General features: G+C 39.7%; 1 long non-coding RNA gene across 1 annotated transcript in view; it reads right to left on the bottom strand.

Moving 5' to 3' along the window:
- LOC116537551 overlaps nucleotides 1–18,929 on the bottom strand; it is a 292,436-nt gene that overhangs the window by 75,961 nt on the left and 197,546 nt on the right. Inside the window, exon 5 of the long non-coding RNA XR_004263190.1 lies at nucleotides 10,711–10,802. This is a non-coding gene — a long non-coding RNA (uncharacterized LOC116537551). The remainder of the gene's footprint in view (nucleotides 1–10,710; nucleotides 10,803–18,929) is intronic.

Raw genomic sequence — 18,929 nt, forward strand, 5'->3', positions numbered from 1 at the left:
TCAAGATTAGACAGCTATTAGGGGCAGAACTGGGTCCTTTCATTGTCTCCCGGTTAACCATCTTTTGTAGTTCAACGGCTCTGGGGATTTTGGAGATTTTATAGGGAAAGTGCAGAAGTGCTCTTTTGTCTTTTATCATAAACTCAAATTCCAAACAAGTTGTCATTGCCCAATAAGTAGATAAAGGTCTTTCCATTCAGTATTTAACAAAAGGATGAAGGCTTTTGCTGGAAATGTTAGCTGTTGCCTCCCATTTCTAAATTCAACCCTGAAATATAAAATGTGAAATATAATTTCTTTTCTCCCATCTTCCTGGCTGTTTGTGAAGCATGTGGGAGGGAGCACATGTGGCTAGCAAATTTCCCCACCCACTGCACTGCCACCCTGAAGCCATTCATTGACCCCATCAGGCCTTTAGAAGTCTCACAAGTAGGAAAAGGGCTAAGTGAAGCAATGTTCTGGTCAGTGTGACAGTTTTCAAAGAGAAAGTCTTCCTTGTGTATTTTTCCCCCTGCAATCAAATAGGAGGCAGTATAGCTGTCAGGCTAGCTTGTTGGTTCAGTACATTAAAAAAAATCCCACTATCTTTGAGAAAAATTGGATGTGTGGTAATCAACCACAGGTGATTTTATCCCGAGGGGACATTGGGCAGTGTCTTGAGACATTTTTGACAGTCACAACTTGTGGATGCTACTGGCATTTAATGGGTAAAGCCCATGGACCCTGCTAGACATCCTACAAAGAACACGAAAAATCCCCCTTTACCCTTCATCTCAAAGAATCATCTGGCCCCATTTGTAGTGATGAGGTTGAGAAATAATATGATGATCTTGGTCTATAATAATGTACTTGTTCTTATATTCTAAAATAAAATCAAATAAAAATGTATTTTTTGAGCCTATCTCATGTGCAGAATCCAGTGATAGGTCCCGGGATATAAAAGATCAAAAGAGAGAGAAGACATAAAAAGCACATGGCAGACTTCTGCTTTTGGGAAAATGGGATAGACATACTTTTCCCTATTCCTTCCTCCAACTACAATGAAAAATGCTGGAAATTGCATGTAAAATAAACATGAAGGACTTGAAAAATGTTAAGGAAGAAGGCAGACTGGCTAGGGAACTTGGGATTCAAGGAACAACATGGTGGTGAGTTCCCTGGATTTATTTTTGCCTCATATATCCCAGACTTGGTGTGAAAAATATCTGGGAAGCCAGAAATGTTGATAGAGTGGAAAAAAGCCAAAGGACCAGAAAAGAGGCAGCCTAGCAAGACAGAAAACATTTCAGACAATACTTTCTCTAACTCCAGTCAAATGCTACAGAAAAGACTACATATAGCTAGCCCCACCTACCCGATGCCAGCAGATACCAAGTGGGGAGCTTAGACTTCTATCATCAAGGCTGAAATGAGGTGCCCCAGCATCTTTGCAGCGGTAATCAGAGAAGGGCAAGTAGGGAGCTGGGACTTCTATCCCCACCAGTCAGTGACAAGGCCTCCTCCCTGTCACAGTGTCAGTGGAGATTGTAAGGAGTCTACACTTCCACTCTGCCTTGTAGTAATAAGGTGCCTCTCCCTCTCCTCATCAGAGTGGTGCCAGAGCAAGCTTCACATTGAGCCAGGACTTTCACCATTATCCAGAAATAGCAAGGTCACTGCCACTGTGGTGTTAGTGAAGACAATATAAGAGCTAGAACTCTGACCCATGTCCTGCAGTAACAAGGAACATCTCTCTTAGTGTTAAAATAAATGTTTTAGAAAAGAAAATAGAAGACATTTCAACAGCTAGGATAGGTAAAGAGTTTTTAGACTTGATAAAAAAACATGAGATATAAATTAATAAATTAATACATTGCCCTTCTTCAAAAGTTAAAACTTTTATTGTATGCATTTGGAAAAAATCTATACCTTAGAGACTATATCTAATTATTCAATCAAGTCATTGTTGAATGAATATGTGAATATGTGCAAAGTGCCTTTTTAAACTTAACCCGCTATATGTAATATAATTCAATTCAGTGTTCATTGAACATCTACTGTTGGAATGTGCCGTGTTATGTCCTGAAGTACTGGATTTTAGAGAAGGAAATAGAGTGTGCAAATTACAGGGTAAGGAAAATCAAACACAAGCCTGCCTTTTAGATAATAAATATCACTCTCCAGAAAGTGGACGGGGGCAGCTCCTTCAGAACCAAGCACTTTAAACTTTGGCATTTTTGATGGACAAGCATATTTCAGTCATTTCTATCAGGTCTTGATTCTATAAATGAATTATAACCCTTTCAGTCAATATTGGCAGAGACTTGGCACGGTTGCAACTTCTTTCTCCTACGATGTTCTTGACTGACATCAATTGTGAATCCCAGCACTCTGTAGCACTGTGCCTAGACATGGCCTCTGAGCTCATCTCAACCACATGCTCTAGGCAGTGCATACCAACTGATCAGAGTTGATCCTCGAGGAGCACCTGTCACAAACTCTGGGTCTGAAAAGTGACCTTGATAAATCATTTCCCCTGCCGTTTGCACAAAGTGAATCTCTCGGTAACCTTTTTATGTGGACATTGGCCTCTTAGGGTTCTGAAGTTTGGTAGGAAGAGGAGACTGCAGGTTTAAGCCTTCAACTGGGTCATTCTCCTTCACAGGACTGGCTTTCAAACTGAGTATTTTTCCTAGTCCTCAATAGACACGTCAGCACTCTCCTTCCCTGCTGGCCCTGGCAGAGAGAAAGGGAGAGACAGGGACGAAGGGCTGCCATGGATTCCAGGTGTCCCTTAATGCAGTCCAGCGTGGCCACTGCAGGGCCTCTCTGCTTGCCCACAGATATCCTTTTGTGCGTTCAATTAAAAGGGACATTTGCTGACGTCCGTAGGTGGTGCGCACGGGTCCTGGCAGTTTCAACATGTTGGCTTCACACATCGATGTTTATAAGATTTGAGAGACTTTTTGTATTTATTTCAATGCAAATATTAATGTTGACAAAACCTGATCTGTTCTGTGTTTATTTAAAGCCTCATATTATTTATTTAACAGGATCATATTATTTAGTAACCTAGATAATATTTTGCAAAAGTTTTCTTGCAAAATGTTTTTAAAGTGACACTGAGAAAATAAATTCATTGTCTTACTCTTTGAATCATGTTCTGAGAAAGCTTAGGAATTAGAGAGACCTACTGTAAACGCTGAATTTCAGTTTCCTCATTCAAAAAAGGTTAATAAGACCTACTTAGAGGATTGTTGACACAATGAAGGAAATGAGTGAATTCTTTTATAGTTTTGGAGCAGGGGAAGGCCTTTTAACAATTATTTAAAATCCAGGGGCTATAAAAGAGAAAATTGATACATTCAAACATTACTCAAAATTAAGAAGGCAGAAAAAGAAATGGAACCATTTAAATATATTTTAAAGGTATGCAAATCAAATATGAAAGAAAAACTGAAAATAGCTGTATTGTATCATAAAAAGCTCATCTCTCTCATATATAAAGAGTTCCGAGAAATTGAGAAGAAAAAGGCCAAAAGGTTCATTGATAGACAGTTTACAGAAATAAATACAAATAGTCCTTATATATGTATATATAAAGGCTCAATTTCACTCATCAGAGACAAAGCAAAGTGAAATTACAGTGAAATAACATTTCTCACCTATCAGATTGGCAAAAATCCAAAAGTTTAACACACTCTGTTGGCAAGGTTGCAGAGAAATGGGCACTCTGATATATTGCTGGTAGGAGTGCAAAATGGTACAACCCCTGCAGAGGGCAATTTGGCAATCTTTATCAAAATTACAAATGCATTTACCCTTTGACCCAGCAATTCCACTTCTGGGAATTTATCCTACAGATTATATGTATATACATGAAATTATGAATACATATTAATATAAACCTTTATTAATAGCAACAGATAAATAACTGCTCATTAACAGGGTGCTGATGAAATAAGCTGTGATGTATGCACAACACAAAATGTTATGCTGCTATAAAACAAAGAATGATGTTGATTTCTGTGTGCTGACATGGAAAGATCTCTAGCATTTATAGTGAAAACAGGAGCAGAAACTATATAAAATGGGCTACCTTTATGTAAGAAAGATGATAAATTGGCAGGAGAGAATATATTTGTAATTGCTTTATTTTCAGAAAGAAATATTTTTAATATTCAAAAGAAGAAAATAGAAATAGTATTTCTTATGGGACAAAGAGCTGGAAATAAAATGGATGAGAATAGTGGAAGCAATACTGTTTAATATCTTTCTTTTTATATTATTTTGACTTTTACCCATGTGAATTTGTTACCTCTTAAAAAGTAAAAATTTAGGAAAAGAAAGAATTAAATGAGTTCATGAACATAAAATACTTAGCCAGTGTTCCAGACCCATCTATGTATAAATACTGATTGTTTATATAAATTGTAAACATATCCCCGAGTTATTTAACTGGCTCTGAAGAGTTCTATGGCTGTTTCACATAGTGTGGCCTCCAGACTATCAGCATCTGAATGAATCTTCATTTTTAATATGTACCCCAGAAAATCTTCATTTTTAATATGTATCCTAGATCAATGCTTGGGTCCATCTGAATGCTTGCATGCATAATCAGAATCGCTGGAGCTAAGACCTAGGAATACAGATTTTTTAAATCTCTCACAGTGATTCTTATGAGCCTCACAGTTTGAGAACTACTATCGTCTATCTCAGGTACACTGTAGAGGGTGTTAGAGGCAGCAAGCATTTAGAAGGCCATTTAGGCTATTATTTTGATACCATAGCTAGTCTGCTGAGTTCAAAATATACCTACCTCTCTAGTCTTGTGCTCTAAACCTGCCCATGCAGTTTCTTGTTGGAATGGTCACCTGACTGTGTGTAATAGGGATCTCAAATATAACACATCTAAAATCGAACTTTAACTGACTGGATTGGAATTGATCCCTTGTTTACTCATTTATTCTCTTACATGTTCATTGTGTGGTTTTCTCCATCTCAATCAATAACATCATAAACCAACCAGTTGCTCAAGCTAAAAGTTTAGACATCACTTTTTGTTCTTCCATCTATCCTCTTCCTACATCAAATCCATCAGCAAGCCCTCTCCTCTGCAGGATTTTTATCATTGTGTAATGTGTGAGGGTGCCCATTTCTCTACTGCTTTCTCAACAGAAATTGAAATTGAGTCAGTTTTTGTATGTCCAAGAGCTGTTTGTATTTCCTCTTTTTTTTCCCCCATGGCCTATTCAGCTGTGCAAGATAAAGAAGTTCTGGAGATCAGCAATGTGACAATAGTTAACAATATTGTACTATATACTTGAAACTTGCTAAGAAGGTTGATCTTAAGTATTCTCAACACATATACAAAAGCTAACTATGTGAAGTAGGAGATTGTTAATTGGCTTGATTGTGTTGAATATTTCACAATGAATACACGTATCAATTAATCCAATTGTATAACTTAAATATGTACAAATTTTAATTGTCAACTATACCTCAGTAAGTTTGGGGAAAAAATGGTGAAAGGTAACAAGTATTAGAATATTTGCTAAAGCCCTTGCCTCCTTAGAGAGCCCCTTAGCAAACTGCTAAAAGGTGCTTCCTAGCCACCAACCTCTGCTTCTCTCTATCCTCACTACGCTGCCCTTGTGTAACCTGTGTCCTCACTCACCTGGACATTAATGTGTCAGTGGCTTCCCTGTTCTCCCGCTTCCTCTCTTGCCTTCCTTACACTCTGTCATTCACCAAATGATCTACTTCCAAGGTAAGTCCACTCATGTCACCTTCCTGCTTACAGTGGCTTCCCATCTCACTCACGAAAAGACCCTGAGTTTTCTTCACTTTGACCTACAAAGGCTGGGTGATTTCCCCCTTATTACCATTTGTATTACATTCTGTGGCACTCTTCTTGCTCTCTGTGTTTTAGTCACAGAGCTTCTCTTTCTTGCTTTGGAGTGTGCACCATGCTCACCCAAGATTCAAGGCCTTTGTGTGTGCTGGGACTTCTGTGTGGAATGTTATTTCTACTGAGCCTCCCTGCACTTATTTCTTTGTGTTACTCAGGACTCAGCTGAAATCTCCCCTCCTCAGAGAGCCCTCTCCTGACTACACCAACCCATAGTAGCCTCTCTACCACCACCCCACCCCTGGAGGTCACACTATCATTTTTCCCTGTTTTGTTTTCTTTATAGCACTTGTCATTATGTAATATTACTTTATGTATTTGTTTACCTCTTCATTGCCTTAATCACTCTCCAGGAATGTCAGCTCCATGAGAGCTGGGACTTTGCCTAATTTGTTCACTGTCTTGTCTCCAGACCTGAAGCTGTGTGTGGCACATTAGTAAGTGCTCAATAAATATTGGCTAGGTAATCAATGACTTGCTTTTCATGGTCATGGCTTCGCCTCCACTTTTTCTGCTTCAGACCAACTCAGCCTCATTGTCTTGCCTTCAGCTGCCATTGTTTATATCCATTGCTTCGCCACTTTTTCCCAACCTCACTGATGTATGGTTGCCAGTTTAAAAATGCACATATTTAAATTATACAACTGGATGAATTGATATGTGTATACATTGTGAAATATTCACTACAAGCAAGCTAATTAACACATCCATCACCTCACAGTTACCTTGTGTGTGTGTGTGTGTGTGTGTGTTGAGACCACTTCAGAGCTACCTTCTTAGCAAATTTCAAATGTACAGTACAATATTGTTAACATAGTGTCACATTATTGTACATTACATCTCCAGAGCTTTGTTATGTTGCATAACGAAAACTTCATACCTCTTGACCACTGATATGGTTTGGCTCTGTGTGCCCACCCAACTCTCATTTTGAATTGTACTTCCATAATTCCCATATGTTGTGGGAGTGACCTGAGGATATCTGAATCATGGGGGTGGTTTCCCCCATACTGTTCTCATGGCAGTGAATAAGTCTCATGAGATCTGATGGGTTTATTAGGGGTTTCCGCTTTTGCATCCTTCTCATTTTCTCTTGCCGCCACCGTGTAATAAGTGCCTTTCACCTCCTGCTATGATTCAGAGGCCTCCCCAGTCATGTGGAATTGTAAGTCCAATCAAACTTCTTTTCCTTTATGAGCAGCACAAAACAGACTAATACAGTAAATTGGTACCAGTAGAATGGGGTGCTGCTGAAGATGCCCAAAAATGTGGAAGCAACTTTGGAAATGGGTAACAAGCAGAGGCTGGAACAGTTTGGAGGGCTCAAAAGAAGACAGGAAAATGTAGGAAAGTTTGAAACTTTCTAGAGATTTGTTGAATTGCTTTCACCAATATGCTGATAATGATATGGACAATAAGGTCCAGGCTGAGGTGGTCTCTGATGGAGATGAGGAACTTGTTGGGAAGTGGAGCAAAGGTGGCCCTTGTTATGTTTTAGCAGAGTGACTGGTGGCATTTTGCTCTTTCCCTAGAGATTTACGGAACTTTGAACTTGAGAGAGATGATTTAGGGTATCTGGCAGAAGAAATTTCTAAGCAGCAAAGCATTCAATATGTGAATTGGTTGCTGTTAAAGACATTCAGTTTTATAAGGGAAGCAGAGCATAAGAGTTCAGAAAACTTGTAGCCTGACACTGTGATTAAAAAAAAAAAAATCCACCATTTTCTGAGGAGAAATTCAAGATGGAGCAGAAATTTACATAAGTAATGAGGAGCTGATTGTTAATCCCTAAGACAATGGGGAAAATGTCTCCAAGGCACATCAGAGGTCTTCATGGCAGCCCCTCCCATTAAAGGCCTGGAAGCCTAGAAGAAAATGGTTTTGTGGGCTGGTTCCAGGGTCCCTGGGCTGTGTGCAATCTAGGAACTTGGTGCCCTGCATCCCAGATGCTCTAGCCATGAATAAAAGGGGCCAAGGTACAGCTTGGCCTGTTGTTTCAGAGAGTGGAAGCCCGAAGTCTTGGCAGCTTCTGCATGGTGCTGAGCTTGCAGGTGCACAGAAGTGAAGAATTGAGGTTTAGGAACCTCCACCTAGATTTCAGAAAATGTATGGAAATGCCTGGATTCCCAGGCAAAAGCAGGGCCAGGGCCCTCAAGAATCTCTGCCAGGGCAGCGCGGAAGGGAGATGTGGGGTCTGAAGCTCCCACACAGAATTGTTAGTGGAGCTGTGAAAAGAGGGTCACTGTTCTCCAGACTTTCTGTGACTGGCTTATTTCACTTGGCATACTGTCCTCCACATTCACCATGTTGTCCTAAATGGAGGATTTCCTTTCTTTTTGGGGCTGGATAATATTCCATTACACACACACACACACACACACACTCACACACTCACACATGTAGTCCATTATATAAATACATATAATTCATTACATATATATATGTTATATATATATTTCTGTAAATGTATGTGTGTGTGTGTGTGTGTGTGTGTGTCTGTCTGTCTGTCATCAACACTCAGGTTGATGCCATAACTCGTCTATTGTGAATAACGTTGAAATGAAGATGAGCGTGCACACATTTCTTTGGAATACCGATTTGATTTCCTTTGCATATATATCCACAAGTGGGATTGCTGGATCATAAGGTAGTTCTACTTTTAATTTTTTATGGAACTTATATACTGTTTTCCATGTTGACTATAGTAATTTACATTCCCATCAATAGTATACAAGGGTTCTCTGTTCTTCACATCCTTCCAACGTTTATCATCTTTCGTCTATTTGATAATGGCCATTCTAACAGGTGAAGTGATATCTCATGGTGTATTTTGCAATTCTCTGATGATTACGGAAGTATCATTTTGTACACCTATGACCATTTGAATGTCTTCTTTGAGAAATATTTATTCAGGTCCTTTATCCATTTTTAAATTGAGTTAGTTGGGATTTTATTTTTTGTTTGTTTTTCTATGGAGCTATTTCTATTGGTTTCTACTGAGCTACATGAGTTTCTTATATTTTGGATGTTAACTTCCAATCAGATGTTTGAAAAATATTTTCTCCATTTTTCAGGTTGCCTTTTCACACTGTTGATTGTTTCCTTTGTTGTTCAGAAACCTTTTAGTCAGATATAAGCCCTCTTGTCTTTTTTGCTTTTGTTGCCTGTGCTTCTGGTGTATTACCCAAAATATCATTGCCTAGACCAATGTCAAGAAGGATTTTCCTATTTTATTCTAGAGTCCTACAGTTTCAGATCTTACATTTAAATATTTAATCCATTTTGAGTTGACTTCTGTATATGGTGTGAGATAAAGGTCCATTTTCATTTTTCTGCCTGTGGACATTCAGTTTTCCCAATACCATTCATCAAAAGGCTACCTCTTCCTCATTTTGTGTTCTTGGCACCCTTGTTGAAGATCAGTTCAACATAGGGTGTACAGTGTTATTTTGGGGCTTTCTAGTCTGTCTTTATGTCTATACATCTACTACTTAAATAGGAGTTCAGGAAAGCAGCCCCATTTAATGGCTAAAAAAAGGAACACAATACTTTATCACTTGTTATAACTAAGTTCCTGAGGTATTTCTGATGAATCTGCCTCATCTTCTCTCTCCTGTCATAACTGCTGTCTTCATTCTTGTTCCTGCACATGATCCAATCATATGTAGTTTGGGGTGTGTTTGGGTTTGAATAGAAGAAGAGTCATGTGATTTTTAAGGGAGCTGTGAATGGGCTGCTTCACTTAAAATGATAAATCTAAGATATTAGATTTTGAGGGCCAAAAACAAGTATGGGAGGAGAGGACCAGCCCAAGACAGAAAATGGGACAGATAAAGGAGATTGAAGACAAATTTAGCCTAGTTCATTTTCCTTCTCTCCCTTCCTTCTTTTCTTTTCTTTCTTTCCCTTTCTTTCTTTCTCTTTCTTTCTTTTTCTTTCTCTTTTTCTTTCTTTCTTTTCTTTCTTCTTTCATTCTTTTCCTTCCTTCCTTCCTTCCTTCCTTTTCCTTTCCTTTCCTTTCCTTTTTCCTTTCCTTTTTCCTTTCCTTCCTTTTTCCTTTCCTTTCCTTTTTCCTTTCCTTTCCTTTTTCCTTTCCTTTCCTTTCCTTTCCTTTCCTTTCCTTTCCTTCCCTTCCCTTTCCTTTCCTTTCCTTTCCTTTCTTCCTTCCCTTCCCTTCCCTTCCCTTCCCTCCTTTCTTTTTCTCTCCCTTTCTCTTTCTCTCCCCCTCTCTCTTTCTCTCAGAATTTCACTTTTGTCTCCCAGGCCGGAGTACAATGGCATGCTCTCGGCTCACTGAAACCTCTGCCTCCTGGATTCAAGTGATTCTCCCACCTCAGCCTCCCAAGTAGCTGGGATTACAGGCATGCACCACCATGTATGGCTGTTTTTTGTATTTTTTATAGAGATGGGGTTTTACCATGTTGGTCAAGCTGGTCTCTAACTCCTGACTTCAGGTGATCCACCCGCCTCAGCCTCTCAAGCTGCTGAGATTACAGGCGTGAGCCACTGCATCTGACCCTACTTCACATTATTTAACAGCTTTCTATTGGACCCTCATCTCCATTCCGTCTTCCTGGAGCCCAATTTGCTTAACAGAAAAGCAAATCGGGAACAAATAGCACTGGGAGGAGTGGAAGTCACACCTTTTGTGAGCAGAAACAGGTTTGAATGTATGCATCCTAGCAAACACGGTGTCATTGTGATCTGTTGCTCTGTGCCATCCACATCTCTTCACTATAATTAGCAGAAGAATCTAGAGTTCAACATAAGAAGCAGTTCTCACTTTAGTGGGCCATGAAAACAATTTCAACTCTGCTTACCTTGGCTTCTCTGAATTTCAAGCAGAGGAGGTACTGCAGTCCATTTTAAGTGAGACCAGCATCTTCCCTCTTGCTCATTCCTTTGTAAGCTCCTATAAAATAAAACCACCAGATTCCCAGAAGATAAAAATCCATTCTCTCCCTCCCCTTCACATAAGTGCATCCTCATGTATTCACAGGCTTCTGCAGATTTTAATAAGGTCCCCTGTGTGGGTCTCTTCAAATATGGGCAAAATACTCAGAGTGAGAAAATGTCACATCTAATCAAGGGTGCTATAAATGCAGTACCCATGGCAGGCAGACGGCTCACAAGTGGCTTGAACCAAATCACAGTCTTTCTCTGTTGGAAACCATAAAAACTTCATTTTGGGTCTTCATTTTGGTTATTTCAATCAAATACTTAGGATTTTTTTTTAAAGGAAAATTTTATTTGAATTGGGCAAACAGCATAGCCTGCTGATGGTGGCAGAAACTCAGAACTTCATTTCCTGGAGAAAAAAGTGTTTTAGAGACCAGTGAGTTCTCCTTTTAAACATAAACACCTAAATGTAAAGGCACAACCACTCCTAACCCCCAAATTCTTTCTGACTCTACATTTCTGCTTATATTACTGTAACTCAGTCTTCTCCAGCCTGGAGTTCTTCAGTCCTATGGTTTTAAGTCAATATTCCATGTTTTGCAGATGTCTAGAGCTTCTCCCAGTATCCCTGAAAGGATTGGTGCAGGACAATGGTTCTTAACCTAGGTGATTTTGCCCAAAGAGAATATTGATAAATGTGTAAAACATGTTTGGTTGTTACAACTGGGAGAACAGTAGTGCTAGAGGTAGAGACCAGGGCCGCTGCTAAACATCCTATGATGTTCAGGACGGTACCTCACAACCAAGAATTATTGGGCCCCAGATGTCAATAGTGTCAAGGTTCAGAAACCCTGTCCTAGAGACTTGTATTTCTGTTGAGGCGCTCTCCATCACAACCATTGCAGGCTGCTTTTCTCTTATCACGGGGTCCTGCCTGGAGTCCTTGGCTTGGACCTGGGCCTCTGCTGGTTTCACTGACTGCAGCTTTGAGATTTTGGCCTGTCTCCGGGAGATGCTGTTGCCACCACGTTGGTATCAGTAGAGTGTTGAGTTAGAAAACATTAAGTCCTCTTTACTAGACTTTCCCTTCAATCCCCTCTCACATAGAGGTCTCATAGCCTTTGACTAAAGTTTTGGGGTCAAAGAGGGAGAGAACAGTAGAGTTTCATTAAGAGAATAAATTAATATATATCCATTCAATTGTCCTTTAATTGTTCTCCAAAGACATTTCCCTGCTACGACCATCCCATGGTCTGTCTTTTCTCCTGAGAATGTGCTGTGTAATTTATCCTCTCCTTGTCTTCAATCTGCAGCTGTCAGTCCTGATCTTCCCAACACTTGCATTCCCAAATCTTCCTCATTTATTATGCTTTGCTCTCTGTCTCCCCAGTCCCCACCCAAATAGCTTTTGGTCTATTTCTGCATTTGAGAAACCTCAGAAAGGCCTTTGCTAAAATTTCCAACTTCAGTATTATACACACACACACACACACACACACACACAAACTCATAGAAACTTATAAATTACATTATTTTCTTAAACATATACTGGATCAAAATTTCAGTCAGGGATTCCTCTCAAACAAGTCTTTGAAGTCAGAGAGGAAAAAATTTATATTTTCTCCCTAATGGAGCAAGGAGAGGATATATGTATTTTCTTTTGTTTTATGTTGGTAGAAGAAGAAGTGTTAGCTCTAATTACTTGTTTCCATTGCTCTATGGTTGGCCTAGTAACCTATTAATACCTAAATGTATCAATATTCTATTTCTACATAACAGACTTCCATGTACTTAGCAGTCTAAAATAATACTCACATATTATCTCACCATTCTATTGATAAAAAGTCCTGCATGATATGATTGGATTCTCTGCTCAAGTCATCACAAAGCTGAAATCAAGGTGTCAACTGGACTGAGTTCTCATCTAGAGTCTCTGGGGAAGAATCCACTTCCAGATTTATTCAGGTTGTAGGTAGAATTTATTTCTTTGCAACTGTAGGATTGAGGCAGCTATTGTCGTGACAGCTCTGCAGGGGTAGCTGTCAGCTCCTAGAGGCCACTCTCTAGCACTCATGGCACCTCTCTTCTCAGCAACAGAGAACCTCCTTTATATTATATTTCTATCAAATAAAGTCTCTTTGATTTTTCCTTTTGCTACTGGCCAGAGAAAACTATCTGCTTTAAAAGAGTTTGAGAGTTAGGCTTGGCCCACCTGGACAATCTCACTATCTGAATGTATAATCTGTCATATAGTGTAACTAAATCACAGGAGTGTAAAATCCATCATCTTTAAAGTGGGGAAGCATGCTTATCAGGAGGAAGGAAATTTAGGGGACATTTGAAAATCCTGCTTACCACAATTTGTTGTGGAATAAATTGTGCCCACCTCCCACCACCAAATTCATATATGAAAGTTCTAAACCCTAATGTGATTATAATTGGAAACAGGGCTTTTAAGGAGGTATACTTAGGTTAAATAAGATCATAAGGGTGGGGTCCTAATCCAATAGGAGCAGTGTCTTTCTGAAAAGAGAGAGCCACCAGGAGTGCATGCTCACAGATGAAAGGCCCTGTGGGGAGAACGAGAAGGTGGCCATTTGCAAGCCTCTTCAGAGAGGCCTCTGGAGAAACCAAACCTGTTGACACCTTGATCTTGGACTTCCAGCCTCCAGAACTGTGAGAAAATAAATTTCTGTTTAAGCCATCCAGTCTGTGGTATTTTGTTATGGCAGCTTTAGCAAATAAATACTATCAATGGACAATAATATCAATGAAAACCTAATTTATTTAAATTTGAAATCGGGATGATAGTATTTTTTGATGAAGTTTGCAATGTACTCACTACGCAAGCCAATTGAACACTCATGCACAAAATAGGGGAACCAGGATGTGAGAGAAGACAATATGAAAATTGAGATATAATGGTATGTGTCAAAAAAATTATGTATAAATACAATCTAGTATAAATCAATGTTCCAAAATATGTACTAAGTGTTAAGGAACACAGAAAAAATAAGACTGTCATCAAATGGGACTTTGATACTTTCACAGTGTGGGGCATATCCCATCTGGCAGGGTAGGAGGATCTAATCATAGGTTTAGAAGGATGTGCTATGCTTTGTGTCTATATGGTGATATGGTTCGGATCTGTGTCCCCACCCAAATCTCATGTCAAATCATAATCTCCATTGTTGTAGGTAGGGCCTGGTGGGAGGTAACTGGATCATGGGGATGGACTTCATGAATGGTTTGGTACCATCCCTTTGGTGCAATTCTTATAATAGAGTTCTCATGAGATCTGATTGTTTAAAAGTGTGTGATATCTCCCGCCAACTTCCTCCTGCTTTGGCCATGTAAGACAAGTCTGTTTCCCCATTGTCTTCTGCCATGATTTGTAACTTTCCTGAGGCTTCCCCAGAAGCTGAGTGGATTCCAGCATCATGCTTCCTGTATAGCCTGTGGAACTGTGAGCCAATTAAACAATTTTTCTTTATAAATTACCCAGTCTGAGGTATTTCTTTATAGGAACGTGAGAACTGACTAATACAGAAAATTGGTACCAAGGAGTGGGGCATTGCTATAAAGATACCTGAAAATGTGGAAGCAGCTTTGGAACCGAATAATGGCCATAAGTTGGAAGAGTATAAAGAGCTCAGAAGAAGACAGGAAGATGAGGGAATGTTTGGAATTTTCTAGAGACTTTTTAAATTGTTGTGATCCAAATGCTGACAGTGATATGGACAGAGATGATCAGGCTGATGAGATCTCAGATGGAGTTGAGGAATTTATTGGGAACTGGAGCAAAGGTTACTTTTGTTACACATTAGTGAAGAACCTGATGGCATTTGCTCCTGCCGTAAGGATCTGTGGAACTTTGAAATTGAGAGTGATGATTTAGGGTATCTGGGGGAAGAAATTTCTAAGCAGCAAGCACTCAAGATTTGATCTGGGTGCTTCTAAGAGTTCATGTGCATGAACAAAGAAATAAGGAAAAACTGGAACTTATATTTAAAGAGGAAGGAGAGCATAAAAGTTTGAAAAATTTGCAGCCTGACCATGTGGCAGAAAAGAAAAGCCCACTTTTGGGGGAGCAATTCAAGCCACCTGAAGAAATTTGCATGACTAAAAGGAAGGCAAGTGCTGACAACCAAGACAATGGGGAAAAGGCCCTGAAGGCATTGCAGAGAACTTCATGGTAGCCCCTCCCATTACAGGCCCAAAGGCCTAGGAGGACAGAATGGTTTCCTGGGTCATGCCCAGGGCCCTCCACCCCCTGCTGCCCTATGCTGGCTCAGGACACTGTTCCCTGCATTCCAGCTGCTCCAGCTCCAGCTGTGGCTCAAAGGGGCCCAGGTACAGCTCAAGTTTGCAAACTATAAGCCTTGGTGGTTTCCATGCGGTGCTAAGCCTACAGTGCAAAGAATGCAAAAGTTGAGGCTTGGGGACTTCCACCTAGATATCAGAGGATGTATAGAAAAGCCTGGATGTCCAATCAAAAGTCTGCTGCAAAAGTAGGGCTCTCATGGATAACATCTACTGGGGCAGTGCAGAAGGAAAATGTGGGGTTGGAGCCCCATATGGAGTCCCCACTAAGGCACTGCCTAGTGGAGCTGTGAGAAGAGGGCCATTATCCTCCAGACCCTAGAATGGTAGATCCACTGACAGCTTGCACCCTGCACCTGAAAAGCTACACCAGCTAGTGAGAGCAGCTGTCAGGGCTCAGCCCTGGTAAGCCATAGGAGCAGAGCTAACCAAGGCTTTGGGATTTCACTCCTTACATCAGTGTGGCCTGGATGTGGGACATGGAGTCAAAGGATATTATTTTGGAACTTTAAGATTTAATGACTGCCCTGCTTTGTTTCAGACTTGCATGGGGCTTTTAGTCTCTCTCTTTTAATCAATTTCTCCCTTCAGGAATGGCAATGTTTACCCAATGCTTGCATCTGCATTGTATCTTGAGAGTAATATTATAGTTGTTTTTGATTTTACAGGCCCATAGGAGGAAGATGCTTGCCTTGTCTCAGATGAGACTTTGGACTTTTGAGTTAATGCTGGAACGAGTTAAAACTTTGGAAGACTGTAGAGAAGCGGTGATTGTATTTTGCAATGTGAGAAGGACATGAGAGTTGAAGAGGCCAGAGACAAAATGATATGATTTGCATCTGTGTCCCCTTGAAAATCTCATGTCAAATTATAATCTCCAATGTTGGAGGTGTGGCTTGGTGCGAGGTGATTTGATCATGGGGGTAGATCCTTCATGAATGATTTAGCACCGTCCATTTGGTGCTGTTCTCATGATAGAGTTCTCATGAGATCTGGCTGTAAAAAGCGGATAGCATTTCCCCAGCCCCTTTCTCCTGCTCTGGCTATGTGAGATGAGCCTGGTTCTCCTTTGCCTTCCACTATGATTGTAAGTTTCCTGAAGCCTCTCTAGAAGCTAAGCCGATGGCCAGCATCATGCTTCCTGTACAGCCTGCAGAACCATGAACCAATTAAATCTCTTTTCCTTATAAATTACACAGTCTCAGGTATTTCTTTACAGCAATGTTAGAGCTGACTAGTACATATGGTTTCTGGTGAACATTTATTATTTCTTGTTTGTTGATTAATTTAGAAAAACACCAACCCAAATTGAATTCTCTGTTTTAAAAAAGAAAAAGTACCCAAAGGGACACTAAAAAGGAAAGGGTGAGGGAGAGAAACCTGCATTTTCTTCATTTTATATTTCTGGCCGATCTGAATTATTTAGTGATTATGAATAGCTTAATAATATAGTTTTATAAAAGGGAGAAATGTATATTTTAAAGACATGCATTGATATATTATTTGTTAATTTATATTTTTGCCCTCACACTGAACAAGTGATTTCCAAATTGCAATGATGATATCCCACAGACATAGCTAACAATGGTCAGTTCTCATGTGTGCATGGCACAACATATAGTCCAATATTTGCCATTTATTAATTATCCAGTTCAACTCCATGAAATTTGCTCACACATTTTAGATAAAAAGGTCAACACTTTAAGGTTTATAATTTCTCCAGTTCAATTGTTAACACCCTTAGAGAAGATGTGCGGATCCAGGGTCATCTCATTTCTGGAACTGAAAATGTAACATGGATCAGTTAAAAGTTGCAGGTCCCATATTCTTATCTTTGCATTTAGAGATGTAATCAGGAGTAAGCAAGGATCTTAGGCATACCAGCTGATCATTTAATAAAGCAGATGTCCAGCTATAATCTTCAGATACATTTTAGAACTCTTGCAAAGGCTGATATAATCAAGCATGTAAATTAGCCAGAGGATTTTTTTTTCTCAAAACTTTTGAAAAAGAAAGGGATTGTTGCGAAATTAACTATAAAGAAGATAGGCAGGGAATGGCAAAGGTTATCCTGCATGATGTGTGACTAATCTCTAAACTAACTTCTATTAGAAGATAACGACCTTAACCTTGGCCATGGGGGTTGCCACATCTTTTATGTCTTTGAGTCACATCTTGTGGGTGAACCTATACTTCAAAGACAGAGATCAATGAGAGTATGTTTCTGGGTGTAAGACTTCCTGCAAACGGGACTTACGTACTTTCACAGTGTAGGGCTCATGGGAGAAGCTGCCTTCTAGGGGAGGTCTCGAAGTAAGTCCCTTGAAAGGGACACTTGGATTTTCCAGTAGGTTTAAAAGGCATAAGCAGTTGATTTCCCAGTCAGTTTCCAGAATCTCATTGCCTTTCTCCTTTCTGAGCAGCAGCTAAAGTCCTGACCATCAATCTATAACTTGCAGAAATTCTAAGTCTCATAAGCAGAGCTTCCTGCCTATAAATTGATGACCCTGAGTACACAGCTATTCCCTACATCCTATGTTTCCCAGAGGACAGTATTTAGAGATCTCTAGAGAAGTTTCTCCCATGGGGAGTCACAGTTGATCTCTTAGCCAATATCACAGCTCTCTTTTTTTCTGGCCAATAGCTATGACTTTAACTTCTAGCTGATACTATGAACCAGAAGTCTGAGTGCATGAATGAGTGAACGAGTAAGTAAAGAAATGAATGAATGAATGCTGGCTGGCAGAAGCTCACAATATAGGCAAAAAAAAAAAAAAAGAAATCCACACATTTCCATGCAATCACTTTACCAAGCATTATCTTAGGGAGTTCACTGACACTTCTGTCTCCTTTCTCCACTTCAGGCAACAGCCCTCACAAAACTGAAACAGAACTTCTATTAATGAAATGTTGGAACCTTAAATAGTACAGAAAGTTTTATTAAATTCAGTATAGCTTCCAACTATCAGTTTTTGGTAGCTTCTTTGGCATTTACACAAAGCTTTGTGTAGTATGAGTGGCGGAGAATTTTCTTGTTTTCTGGATTTTTTTCTTTGTTATAAAATTTGTTCATTTACAAGGCTGTATATTTGTGTATAGGAAGTTTGAGTGATAAGTTGTGTGCATGTTAGCTGGAACCACTTATTACATTAATGGAAAGAGAGGAACAATGTTTTTGCTCCTGTTATTCCCAAAACCATACAAGACACACAGGTTTTCTCCCCCACATGACAATTTCTCTCCCTTCTCAGCAGCACGGAAAATTTGAGCTCTATTACCCACAAAAACAAGATGTATGGCATCTAAGTATTTCTCACTTAACTGGGAGAGAGGTTTAAAGGAATATGACTTAGTTTCACCTGATGGACACCAAGTTTGGGAAATCAATGACAGATCATTCCCAATCAGGTGGGTGTCTTTTGCAGCCCTATGCATGTGATCACAGCTCTTGTATAAGAGCATCAAACTGATCTTGCAACCAAAGTTAACTTAAGGTTGAAACTCAAAACTAAAAGGAAACAAGAGCCTATAACAATTGAGAAAAAAAAGGAAACAGTGGGAGTTCATTTGGACAGAAATTGTCAAGTTTCCCACTGCTTGTATTTGTCAGTATCACATCCAAAGTCCCCACCCATCCGCCCTTCCTCTCTCCATCCCAAAGTGATGCCAAGGGAAACACATGCAGAAACATATGCACACATGTGTATAGAAGGAGCACTGTAGGGCTTTGCCAAAGTGATTCTGACCACAGCAGATCATTTTTTCAGCTTTGCTTAACACAGGTATTTCCCTTAACTTATTGTCCTCAGAGTAAGTT

The sequence above is a fragment of the Sapajus apella genome, unplaced genomic scaffold (genome assembly GCF_009761245.1).
Source record: "Sapajus apella isolate SASKATOON/1434 unplaced genomic scaffold, GSC_monkey_1.0 scaffold4, whole genome shotgun sequence".
NCBI lineage: Eukaryota > Metazoa > Chordata > Mammalia > Primates > Cebidae > Sapajus > Sapajus apella.